This window comes from Schistocerca piceifrons, chromosome 3, assembly GCF_021461385.2.
Source record: "Schistocerca piceifrons isolate TAMUIC-IGC-003096 chromosome 3, iqSchPice1.1, whole genome shotgun sequence".
Taxonomy (NCBI): domain Eukaryota; kingdom Metazoa; phylum Arthropoda; class Insecta; order Orthoptera; family Acrididae; genus Schistocerca; species Schistocerca piceifrons.
In genome coordinates this window covers 139245277-139257632 of record NC_060140.1, presented here as the reverse complement: position 1 = coordinate 139257632, position 12356 = coordinate 139245277, and positions in this window count along the sequence as shown.

The window sequence follows — 12356 nt, the reverse complement described above, 5'->3', positions numbered from 1 at the left end:
TGAAATGGGAGCACTGAAAAGCAAACCAGCTCTTAGTAGCATCGGAGTACGTTCAAATCTCGTCCAATGGTTTTGAGCGGTCGCTAGTGGTTCCACCCTGTACACCACAGTCATATTACACTCTAAATAAGTGAGATTGCGTTCAGTGGGGATACAGCCCCGCAGTGTCCGTCGAGAAGGCTTGAATCGCTCAGGAGCTGTCAACAGTGCCAAAGATTGTCAAGAACGCCGTCCTTTGCTCATCGCACTGCGAACTGTCGTTTTCAGCGGAGCAGTGTGTGGGTATAAACGTCCCAAGGAAAATGGTGGTTTCATTAACGTCCTTTATGCCATTCTTGAGGTCTTTTCGTTTTATATCTGAGTGGCGATGGGTCTAAAATGTTTTCCTCGGTCACTCATGGGAAAACCTCGTGATTTCAACGCTAGGTGTCGCGCTTCTGACCTCCATCTCACAGGCGTCAAAAGAAGGGTAAGAGGTCTGTGACGGCCTTCCCATCATGTGACACGTCCATGGTAGCGTTAGACAGGATGGTGGAGAAATTTGATGCCAACGTTACATCATTACCACACTTTACACGTCATATGAACGTCTGAGCTCTGGCCTTTTTTCCGCATGTGTCGACACTTTGCTGTCTGCAGCGTCGCCTCGACGAGGTACGGCATTACACTTTTGCACCATTACGTAAGTAGGTTGTAGACATCTTGAAGTTAAATTCGAAATATATCTGTCTGAATGTTTCGAAAAGGTGATCCTTCAATTCTGTTGTGCAGTGTGCTATGGGGGGACATTCACTTGGTCTTCATTGCGACCAGTAGTAGTAGTCAAAAGTATTAGGATAGCTGTGGACTATGCGATCATTATTGCAGACTACCTGCATTCCTTCATGTTTAATGTCTTTACCGTCTCCGATGGGACCTTCCGGTTGGATAACTGTCCATCTCACAAGACCACAACAGTGCTACACTGGTTTGAGCAGCATTCGTCTGATGTGATGCCGATGAAACACATGTGGGACGCTGCAGGGCGCCATCTCCGCGCCCACAAACCATCGGGAATCACCCGATCTGTGCGTTGACAACTGGTGCCACATAACTTTGGAAAACTACTAAACACACACAATCGCCGCTGTATTGCCTTATACATGACTACCAGCACCCTATTAAGCAAGCAGTCATAAAGTTTTGAATTAACAGCTGTGTCAGATTAGTTGGATAGTTACTTACTTAATTAGACGTTCCATAGATCATCTGCACGATTCTGTTATCGAAATGATATGGAACGAGTCAGACAGTAGTAGCCGACCGAGACAGACGCAGCAACAGGGAAGTAACCGCTTTTATGACAGGAGCGAATTTTATTATATCATCTGTGTGCTTTAACAGTTTAGTTTCTTGAGTTTATGCGTGTAAATTTAATATCGAGTAGACACTGTTCTCGCATTTTCGTTTGCTTCGGAAAGTAAACCGATTTTGTGACATATTACAAGTTCCTAATCAGGGGCGAATTATATAGTTTCACCTGAGTTCTTCGGTAGTTAGGTTTTTGAGTACTTGCGTATTATTCCTGCGTTTTCGTCTGTGTCTACAGTAGAGTTGCGCAGCACGTGCCTGTAGTTCGTTTATCTGCATAGTTTAGTTTTCCACGGTCTTTAGTATGGATAGAGACTGCGATTATTGTGTGCGAATGCGAACCGAATTGGTGATACATCGCTCTCAGCTTCAGGTTGTGATGGCTTCGGTTACACAGCTTGAGGCTGCAGTGGATGGGCACCACTGTTGTGGGTCGGCCGTGGGGATCCAACAGATATCCAGCACGTTAGAGTCCTCTAATCGGTCCTCACCGGTGGCCAACCCAGTTACTGCTCGCACTGAGGCTGATCCCTCACCTTTGGTCGAATGGGAAGTCGCCCCGAGGCGAAGCAGGCAGCGAAAGATTTCCCAGGCGGCCGCACATAAGGCCTCCGCGGTTTGTCTGACAAACAGGTTCCAGGTGCTGTCTGTGGCTGACACTGTCGCTGAGCCAGATGCTGCCGCCTGTCCTGTTTCAGAGGAAACCACTCAGCCTGCAAGATCCGGGCAATCACAGAGGATGGGATTACTGGTAGTTGGGAGTTCTAACGTTAGGCGCCTTATGGGGCCTCTTAGGGACTTGGCTGACAAGATGGGGAAGAAAACCAATGTGCACTCCGTGTATACAGGGTGGAGTAATTCCAGATGTGGAAAGGGTCCTCCCGGATGCCATGAAGAGCACAGGGTGCAGCCAACTGCAGGTGGTTGCTCACGTCAGTACCAATGATGTGTGTCACTTTGGATCAGAAGAGATCCTCTCTGGTTTCAAGCGGCTAACAGAAGTGTTAAAGGTTACCAGTCTTGCTTGCAAGATGAAAGCAGAGCTGACCATTTGCAGCATAGTCGACAAGACCGATTTCGGGCATCTGGAACAGAGCCGAATGGAGGGTCTAAATCAGAGGCTCAGACGGTTCTGCGACTGTGTAGCCTGCAGATTCCCCGACTTGCGCCAAAGGGTGGTTGGGTTTCGGGTTCCACTGAATAGGTCAGGTGCCCACTATACGCAGGAGGCGGCTACGCGGGTAGGAGGGGTTGCGTGGCGTGGACTGGGCGGTTTTTTTAGGTTAGAGGGTCTCGGGAAAACACAAGAAGGGCTTCAGTCCTAAAGGGTGCAGACTGAACACAGAAAGCACGTACATACAGGAACCACTGCTATAACAGTTGTAAATTGTCGTAGCTGTGTTGGGAAAGTACCAGAGCTCCAAGTGCTAATAGAAAGCACTGGTGCTCAAATCGTTGTAGGCACTGAAAGCTGGCTAAAGCCGGATATAAGCTCAACCGAAATTTTTGCGAAGAACCTAACGGTGTTCCGAAAGGATAGGCTAAACACGATTGGGGGTGGCGCATTTGTTGCTGTCAGAAGTAGTTTATCTTGTTGCGAAATTGAAGTAGATACTTCCTGTGAGTTAGTATGGGCAGAGGTCATTGTTGCCAACCGGAATAAAATAATAATTGGATAGTTTTACCGACCTCCCAATTCAGATGATACAGTTGCTGAAAAGTTCAAAGAAAACTTGAGTTTGATTTCAAACACGTACCTGACTCATACGATAATAGTTGGTGGTGAATTTAATTTACCCTCGATATGTTGGCGAAAATACATGTTCAATTGCGGAGGTACGCATAAAATATCATCCGAAATTGTGCTAAACGCGTTCTCTGAAAATTATTTTGAGCAGTTAGTTCATGAGCCCACGCGAATAATAAGCGGTTGTGAAAACACACTTGACCTCTTACCAACAAATAATCCTGAGTTAATAACGAGCATCAAAACCGATTCAGGGATTAGTGAACACAGGGTTGTCGTAGCGAGATTGAATATTGTTATCCCCAAATCCTCGAAAAATAAGCGAAAAATATACCAATCCTAAAAAGCAGATAAAAATTCACTTGACGCCTTCCTTAGAGACAATCTCCACTCACTCCAGATTAATTATATAAGTGTAGACCAGATGTGGCTTAAATTCAAAGAAATAGATCAGCAGCAACTGGGAGAGTTACACCAAATAAATTAACAAACGACGGAGCTGACCCTCCTTGGTACACAAAACGGGTTAGAACACTGTTGCAGAAACAACGAAACAAACATGCCAAATTTAAACAGACTCAAAATCCCCAAGATTGGCGATCTTCTACAGAAGCTCGAAATTTAGAGCGGACTTCACTGCGAGTTGCTTATAACAGTTTCCACAACGAAACTTTATCTCGAAACCTGGTAGAAAATCCAAAGAGATTCTGGTCGCATGTGAAGTATGTTAGCGGCAAGAAGCAATCAATGCTTTCTCTGCGCGATAGCAATGGATATAATATCGAAGACAGTGCTGCCAAAGCAGGAGTTATTAAACACAGCCTTCCAAAATGCCTTCACAAAAGAAGACGAAGTAAATATTCCAGAATTCGAATCGAGAACAGCTGCCAACATGAGTAACGTAGAAGTAAATATCCTCGGAGTAGTGAAGCAACTTAAATCACTTAATAAAAGCAAGTCTTCTGGTCCACACTGTAAACCAGTTAGGTTCCTTTCGGAGTATACTGATGCATTAGCACCAAGCTCAACAATCATATACAATCGTTCGCTCGACAAAATATCCGTACCCAAAGACTGGAAAGTTTCACAGGTCACACCAATAGTCATGGAAGGTAGTAGGAGTAATCCACTAAATTACAGGCCCACATCGTTAAAGTCGTATGCAGCAGGATTTTGGAACATATATTGTGTTCGAACATTATGAATTACCTCGAAGAAAACGGTCTATTGACACACAGTCAACATGGGTTTAGAAAACATCGTTCCTGTGAAACACAACTAGCTCTTTATTCACATGAAGTGTTGAATGCTATTGACAAGGGATATCGGATCGATTCCGTATTCCTAGATTTCCGGAAGGCTTTTGACACTGTACCACACAAGCGGCTCGTAGTGAAATTGCGTACCTATGGAATATCGTCTCAGTTATGTGACTGGATTTGTGATTTCCTGTCAGAGAGGTCACAGTTCGTAGTAATTGACGGAATGTCATCGAGTAAAGCAGAAGTGATTTCTGGCGTTCCCCAGAGTAGTGTTATAGGCCCTTTGCTGTTCCTTATCTATATAAACGATTTGGAAGGCAATCTGAGCAGCCGTCTTCGATTGTTTGCAGATGACGCTGTCGTTTATCGACTAATAAAGTCATCAGAAGATCAAAACAAATTTCAAAACGATTTAGAAAAGATATCTGAATGGTGCGAAAAGTGGCAGTTGACCATGAATAACGAAAAGTGTGAGGTCATTCACATGAGTGCTAAAAGGAATTCATTAAACCTCGGTTACACGATAAATCAGTCTAATCTAAAAGCCGTAAATTAAACTAAATACCTACGTATTACAATTACGAACAATTTAAATTTGAACACACAGAAAATGTTGTGGGGAAGGCTAACCAAAGACTGCATTTTATTGGCAGGAAACTTAGAAAATGTAACAGACCTACTAAGGAGATTGCCTACACTACGCTTGTCCATCCTCTTTTTAGGATACTGCTGCGCGGTGTGAGATCCTTACCAGATAGCACTGACGGAGTACATCGAAAAAGTTCAGAGAAAGGCAGCACGTTGTGTATTATCGCGAAATATGGGAGAGAGTGACACAGAAATGATACAGGATTTGGGTTGGACATCATTAAAAGAAAGGCGTTTTTCGATGCGACGGAATCTTCTCACGAAATTCCAATCACCAACTTTCTCTTCCAAATGCGAAAATATTTTCTTGACACCGACCTACATAGGGAGTAATGATCACCACGATAAAATAAGGGGAATCAGAGATCGTACGGAAAGATATAGGTGTTCATTCTTTCCGCGCGCTATGAGAGATTGGAATAATAGTGAATTGTGAAGGTGATTCGATTAACCATCTGCCAGGCACTTGAATGTGATTTGCGGAGTATCCATGTAGATGTATATGTAGAAACCAAGTATAAATGTTTAGTGTTGACAACCAAACAGTACTAACTAGACCTTCTTTTGTTAACATGTAACAACCCTTCTACTTCATTTGTCTCTCTCCTCTCTCTCTCTCTCTCTCTCTCTCTCTCTCTCTCTCTCTCTCTCTCTGACACTCACCGTACTATTAGACATTCAGCTATTCAACAGGGAAAGAGAAGTAGTTGTCAGTATAACTATGACGGCCACACAGAAAGCAAACATCAAATGCAGTTAAAAACAAGAGACTCAATAGCTGTGTCGATAACAATGCCGCCTACTGTACTGTACTTGTTCTAACAGAACGAGAGTACCTCCACAAACGCATCAGTATAACCGAAATCCGTCGGCTGGTCCTGCACACATTAACTGTCAAAGAAAAATTCAAAACCGTCTCTTCATGCGAAGTACCACGCTGCCTATTTTGCCAGAAAACAAAAACACCACTACGTAATTAGTTAGTTTCCAATCCTATAAATAATATTCATGATCCAAGTACTAACTTGGAGGTTATGTGCTGAACAAAACGTTTATGGCTTCATGTTGGCTAATTATGGGTTTGTAATTGACTCCAAAATTACTTTCAATAATGGCTCATAATGTAGGAGAAACTTTTAACGATATACAAGTACATCTCAAAATCGCTCTGCGCCTGCCACAAATTTCATTTCTTTGACTGACTGTCAAACAGTTTTATATCTGTTTATTTCACTTCTGAGACAAAGTTAGATCCACTAGAGGGAAGAGTAAATCATATTTTATTCCAGTATTTTATTGGTTCTAACCTCCTAATAAGTTCCAAAATGCCGCACATGAAAACGAGATTCTTCCGGGGCTCATACCCCGGGTACTATTGGTCAAGTGTTTTGGATATCCCTTGGGCTATGGATCGTCTTACTGTCACTGTCCTACAGTACAGGTCAAAGTATGAATATTACACACTTCCTCCTGCTTAGGCAAATGGAGCAAATCGGTGGGTTCTTTTTGCATTTGATGTGGGATATGGCGGACCTTAAGGAGCCTATGCAGGCACCATTAGTTCCTGGGCAGTTCCTTAGAAAAAAAAAACAATAATTTGTTCCCATTTTTTCGTACCAAAACACAGCCGCGGATTCCAAGATGGATATGCACAGCAAATGGCTGAAATTTTGATGATATATTACGAAGATTCCGATCTCCAACACCTTGAAAATTTTCCTGATATTTTCGTCCGTAGCCGAATCAAAAAGGTTCTAAGCTACTTTGTATGTACACGTACAAGAAGCACGTAAAATCCGTTGTTATGGGAAAATGTAGTTCACAAAGTGATGTAGCACGGAGGCGCTTGTTGCAAAGTGTCTCCGTTATCATCAGAAGACTTCTGGGAACCCCATGTTATCGTATTGAAGCACACGCAGAATTTGTGTGCACCTATAATCCGGCATGAGGTATAAAATCAGTTTTGCGTGATTTCAATTTCACGTAAGTTAACTATCAAAATTTTACTGACTCGTGAAGTCCTATTCATATGATTGACATGCTCTGCTGTGGTAGCGAAAAGAAGAGAACCAGCGGAAAAATTCTCGTATCGGAGCACAACAGAGGTGAATATGTTCCTGTTTAAAAGACTCTGATTGAAAAGTGGGTTACCAGCTGCCTCGTTCTCCCTTCCTTGGCACCTTTGAAAATTATCCCAGAAATGTTGGCAAGCAAACATAGTCGCACTTTTTTATGCAGTGAGAGAAGGAGACTCTGGCAGTGGGAAAAGGAGGTGGAAAAGTAATAAACACGGAAGGATGGTAGACAGTGGTTGCGCCATAGAAAGAGCGAGGGTGATTTAGCAGTGTGAGAGAAAGAGAGGGATGCAGTCGCGGAGGATCGTAGTTGACAGTATCAGAACAGTGCTAGGAAAAGATTGAAGGACAGTACCAGCGGCGAGAAATAAAAAGAAAAAGAAAGTGTAAGTGGGTGAGAGCCACCAGCGATAATGAATCAGAGTATATGACAATGGCAACGAAGAAGGGAGAGATAGTGACGGTGAGAAGAGACTGCAGGAGTGGGAAGGAAGAAATGACATATTAGCAGTAATACAGAGCAAGAGCGAGACAGTAATAGAGAGAGGAGACAGTAGTAGCTGGACAGAGCTAAATAGATTGTGGCTGTGAGACAGGAGACACTGACAGTTAGAGAGACATAAAGAGATTATGAAAATGTATTGGGCTGCAAGAAAAGAATGGGCAAGTGGAAGTGGACGGGTATGAGCGACTTACAACGAAGGCGTAGTGGGTGCATGGGAGTTACAGTTAGGGGAGCTTGTGGGAGGGATATGTGAGTTTTATTTAAAAAAAACGATGCGAATATTTTCGTGTGCCAATATTTTTGGGAAATTTTTCAAAGATGCTGAGGAAATTAGAATGAGGCTGCCGGTATCCCACTATTAAGTCAGTCTTTTACATGGGAGCATATTCGCCTTTTTTGTGCTCTGACAGTTTCATTTTTCCGCTGGTTTGTGACCCTATTTTTCTCAAACATCAGTGTGTTCTTGACAACAAATTTTCTCAGTGAATAATTTCACTGTAGGGCTGTAGTAATGTTTGTAGTTTCTTAAACAGATGTATTTGTACAGTTCCTATTGTTTGTGTAATGAATACATTTTGCAAAAGTGAGGAGCTGGGTCAGATATTCTTTTGTAAAACATCAGTGAATAAAAATATACAGAATTTGTTACCTTACAATTACTCTGATGGTAAAGAAACTGAGCCTAAACGTTTGAACAAGTTTTTATAAGGATTTTCTAATTTAAGTTTTCATCGATACGCACATTCAAGAACTTCCATCAGTCAACAAAGTTTTGCATTGAGAACGTAGTACGAACGCTCGTGCCTGCTGCGAGACGCCGCAAAACCTGAGAAAGTTATCTCGGCGGCTTTAGCTCCCGTCGCACACTTCGCTTAGCACAGAGAAGCTGCCACAGTCCCAGCTTGATGTTTTTCCTCATCCGTTATACATCTTCGAAGTCGCTCCAAAGTTGGAAGGATATCTGGATGCAAATACTTCTGCAGACTAAGATTAGCTTATAGGGCGGTGATGAGGAGTTGCTGCAGCCGGAGCAAGAATTTGCGGCAGTGAAGTAGGAAATTCGAATTCGACTTCACAAAACGTGACACAAAGCATGCCCATTATTGAAGGGCACGGATCATGTAACATTGATCTTCGCTAATATACTGAATTTAATCATAATCGGATGGTGATGTGCGTTGTTACGTGTCAATTAACAGCAATGTATCTGATGTAAAGTCGAGTCTTCACAGGCAAGAATTATCAAGTGCAATCCCCCACGACTGTCCATAGATGCAAGTGGAAAACAAGTTAAAGATATGTCCTGAGCATGCATTATGATATTACGAAAGTGCATTACTCCATAATAATCTTGCATACTTGAACCATAGAACTTGCCGTTGGTGGGGAGGCTTGCGCGCCTCAGTGATACAGATAGCCGTACCGCAGGTGCAACCACAACTGAAGGTTACCTGTTGAGAGGCCAGACAAACGTGTGATTCCTGAAGAGGGGCAGCAGCCTTTTCAGTAGTTTCAGTAGTTGAGTGACTGATCTGGGCTTGTAACATCAACCAAAACGGCCTTGTTGTGCTGTTACTGCGAACGGCTGAAAGCAAGGGGAAACTAAAGCCGTAATTTTCCCGAGGGCATGCAGCTTTACTGTATGGATAAATGATGATAGTGTCCTGTTGGGTTAAATTTTCCGGAGGTAAAATAGTCCCCCATTCGGATCTCCGGGCGGGTCCTACTCAGGAGGACGTCGTTTCAGGAGAAAGAAATCTGGCGTTCTACGGATCGGAGAGTGGAATGTCAGATCTCTTAATCAGGCAGGTAGGTTAGAAAATTTAAAAAGGGAAATGGATAGGTTAAAGTTAGATATATTGGGAAGTAGTGAAGTTCAGTGGCAGTAAGAACAAGACTTTTGGTCAAGTGAATACAGGATTATAAATACAAAATCAAATAGGGGTAATACAGGAGTAGGTTTAATAATGAGTAACAATATAGGAGCGCGGATCAGCTACTACGGACAGCATAGTGAACGCATTATTGTAGCCAAGATAAACACGCAGCCTACACCTACCACAGTAGTACAAGTCTATATGCCAACTAGCTCCATAGATGACGAAGAGATTGAAAAAATGTATGATGAAATAAAAGAATTATTCAGATAGTGAAGGGAGACGAAAATTTAATAGTCATGGGGGACTGGAATTCCATAGCAGGAAAAGGAAGAGAAGGAAAAGTAGTAGGTGAATATGGTATGGGGGTAAGTAATAAAAGGGGAAGCCGCCTGGTAGAATTTTGCAACGAACATAACTTAATGATAGTTAAGACTTGGTTTAAGAATCACAGAAGAATGTTGTGTATGTGGAAGAGCCCTGGGGACACTGGGAGGTTTCAGATAGATTATATAATGGTAAGACAGAGATTTAGGAACCAGGTTTTAATTTTTTAAGTCATTTCCAGGGGCAGATGTGTACTCTGACCACAATCTATTGGTTATGAACTGTAGATTAAAACTGAAGAAACTGCAAAAAGGTGGGAATTTAATGAGGGAGGATATGGATAAACTGAAAGAACCAGAGGTTGTAGAGAGCTTCAGAGAGAGCATTAGGGAACGATTGACAGGAACAGGGGGAAAAATGCAGTAGAAGAAGAATGGGTAGCTTTGAGAGATGAAATCATGAAGGCAGGCGAGGATGAAGTCGTTAAAAAGACGGGGGCTAGAAGAAATCCTTGGGTAACAGAAGAGAGATTGAATTTTATAGATGAAAAGAGAAAATATAAAAATGCAGTAAATGAAGCAGGCAAAAAGGAATACAAACATCTCAAAAATGAGATCGACAGGAAGTGCAAAATCGCTAAGCAGGGATGGATAGAGGACAAATGTAAGGTTGTAGAGGCATATATCACTAGAGGTAAGATAGATACTACCGACAGCAAAATTAAAGAGACCTTTGGAGAAAAGAGAACCACTTGTATGAATATCAAGAACTCAGATGGAAAACCAGTTCTAAATAAAGAAGGGAAAGCAGAAAGATGGAGGGAGTGTATAGAGAGGGTCTATGCAAAGGGCGATGTTCTTGAGGGCAATATTATGGAAATGAAAGAGGACGTAAGTGAAGATGAAATGGGAGATATGATACTGCGTGAAGAATTTGACAGAGTACTGAGGGTTTAAGTCGAAACAAGGCCCTGGAGTAGACAACATTCCACTAGAACTACTCATAGACTTGGGAGAGCCAGCCCTGACAAAACTCTACCATCTGGTGAGCAAGATGTATGAGACAGGCAGAATACCGTCAGACTTGAAGAAGAATATAATAATTCCAATCCCAAAGAAAGCAAGTGTTCACAGGTGTCAAAACTGCCGAACTATCAGCTTAATAAGTCACGGCTGAAAAATACTGACACGAATTCTTTACTGACGAATGGAAAAACTGGTAGAAGCCGACCTTGGGGAATATCATTTCGAATTCGTAGAAAATGTTGGAACACGTGAGGCAATACAGACCCTACGACTTATCTTAGATGACAGGTTAAGGGAAGTCAAACCTACGTTTCTAGCATTTGTAGACTTAGAGAAAGCTTTTGAAAATGTTGGCTGGAATACTCTCTTTCAAATTCTGAAGATGGTAGACTAAAATACAGGGAGCGAAAGGATATTTACAATTTGTACAGAAACCAGATGGCAGTTATAAGAGTAGAGGGTCATGAAAGGGAAGCAGTGGTTAGGAAGGGAGTGAGATGGGGTTGTAGCATATTCCCGATGTTATTCAGTCTGTATATTGAGCAAGCAGTAAAGATAACAAAAGAAAAATTCGGAGTAGGAATTAAAATCCATGGAGAAGAGGTAAAAACTTTGAGGTTCGCCGATGACATTGTAATTCTGTCAGAAACAGAAAAGGACCTGGAAGAGCAGTTAAACGGAATTGACAGTGTCTAGAAAGGAGGATATAAGATGAACATCAACAAAAGCAAAACGAGGATAATGGAATGTAGTGGAATTAAATGAAGTGATGCTGAGGGAATTAGACTGGGAAGTGAGACACTTAAAGTAGTAGATGAGTTTTGCTATTTGGGGAGCAAAGTAACTGATGATGGTCGAAGTAGACTAGCAGAAGGGATCGGTTGGTAGGACATGTTCTGAGACATCAGGGGATCACCAATTTAGTATTGGAGAGCAGCGCGGAGGACAAAAATTGTAGAAGGAGACCAAGAGATGAATACACTAAGCAGATTCAGAAAAATATAGGGTGCAATAGTTACTTGCGGATGAAGAAGCTTGCACAGCATAGAGTAGCATGGAGAGTTGCAACAAACCAGTCTGTGGACGGAAGGCCACAACAACAACTTTCTATCTTCTCTATGTACCAAATCTTTTTATTTACAACCATTGTCGTTACTGTTGGGTTAATTGTTGTTGTTACCTGCGTCTAAAGCCTGGTTTGATCCAGCTCTCTATGATAGTATATCCTGTGCAAGCCTCCGCAGTGTGCATAATTACCACAACCTTCATTGCAATGAACTTCCTTACTGTAGTAAAATCTTGGACTCTCTCCAGCTCTCCACCCGTCTCCACCCACCCCCCTCCTCACACACACACACACACACACACACACACACACACACACACACACACACCTCCTGGCCTTACCAAACTGATGATTCTTTGATGCCTCAGGATGTGTCCTATCAATCAATCCCATTCTTAGGCACGTTGTCATATTTTCACCTTACTCTATTCAGTCCCAGTACAACAGTTGTTCGATCTATGCATCTAATCATTT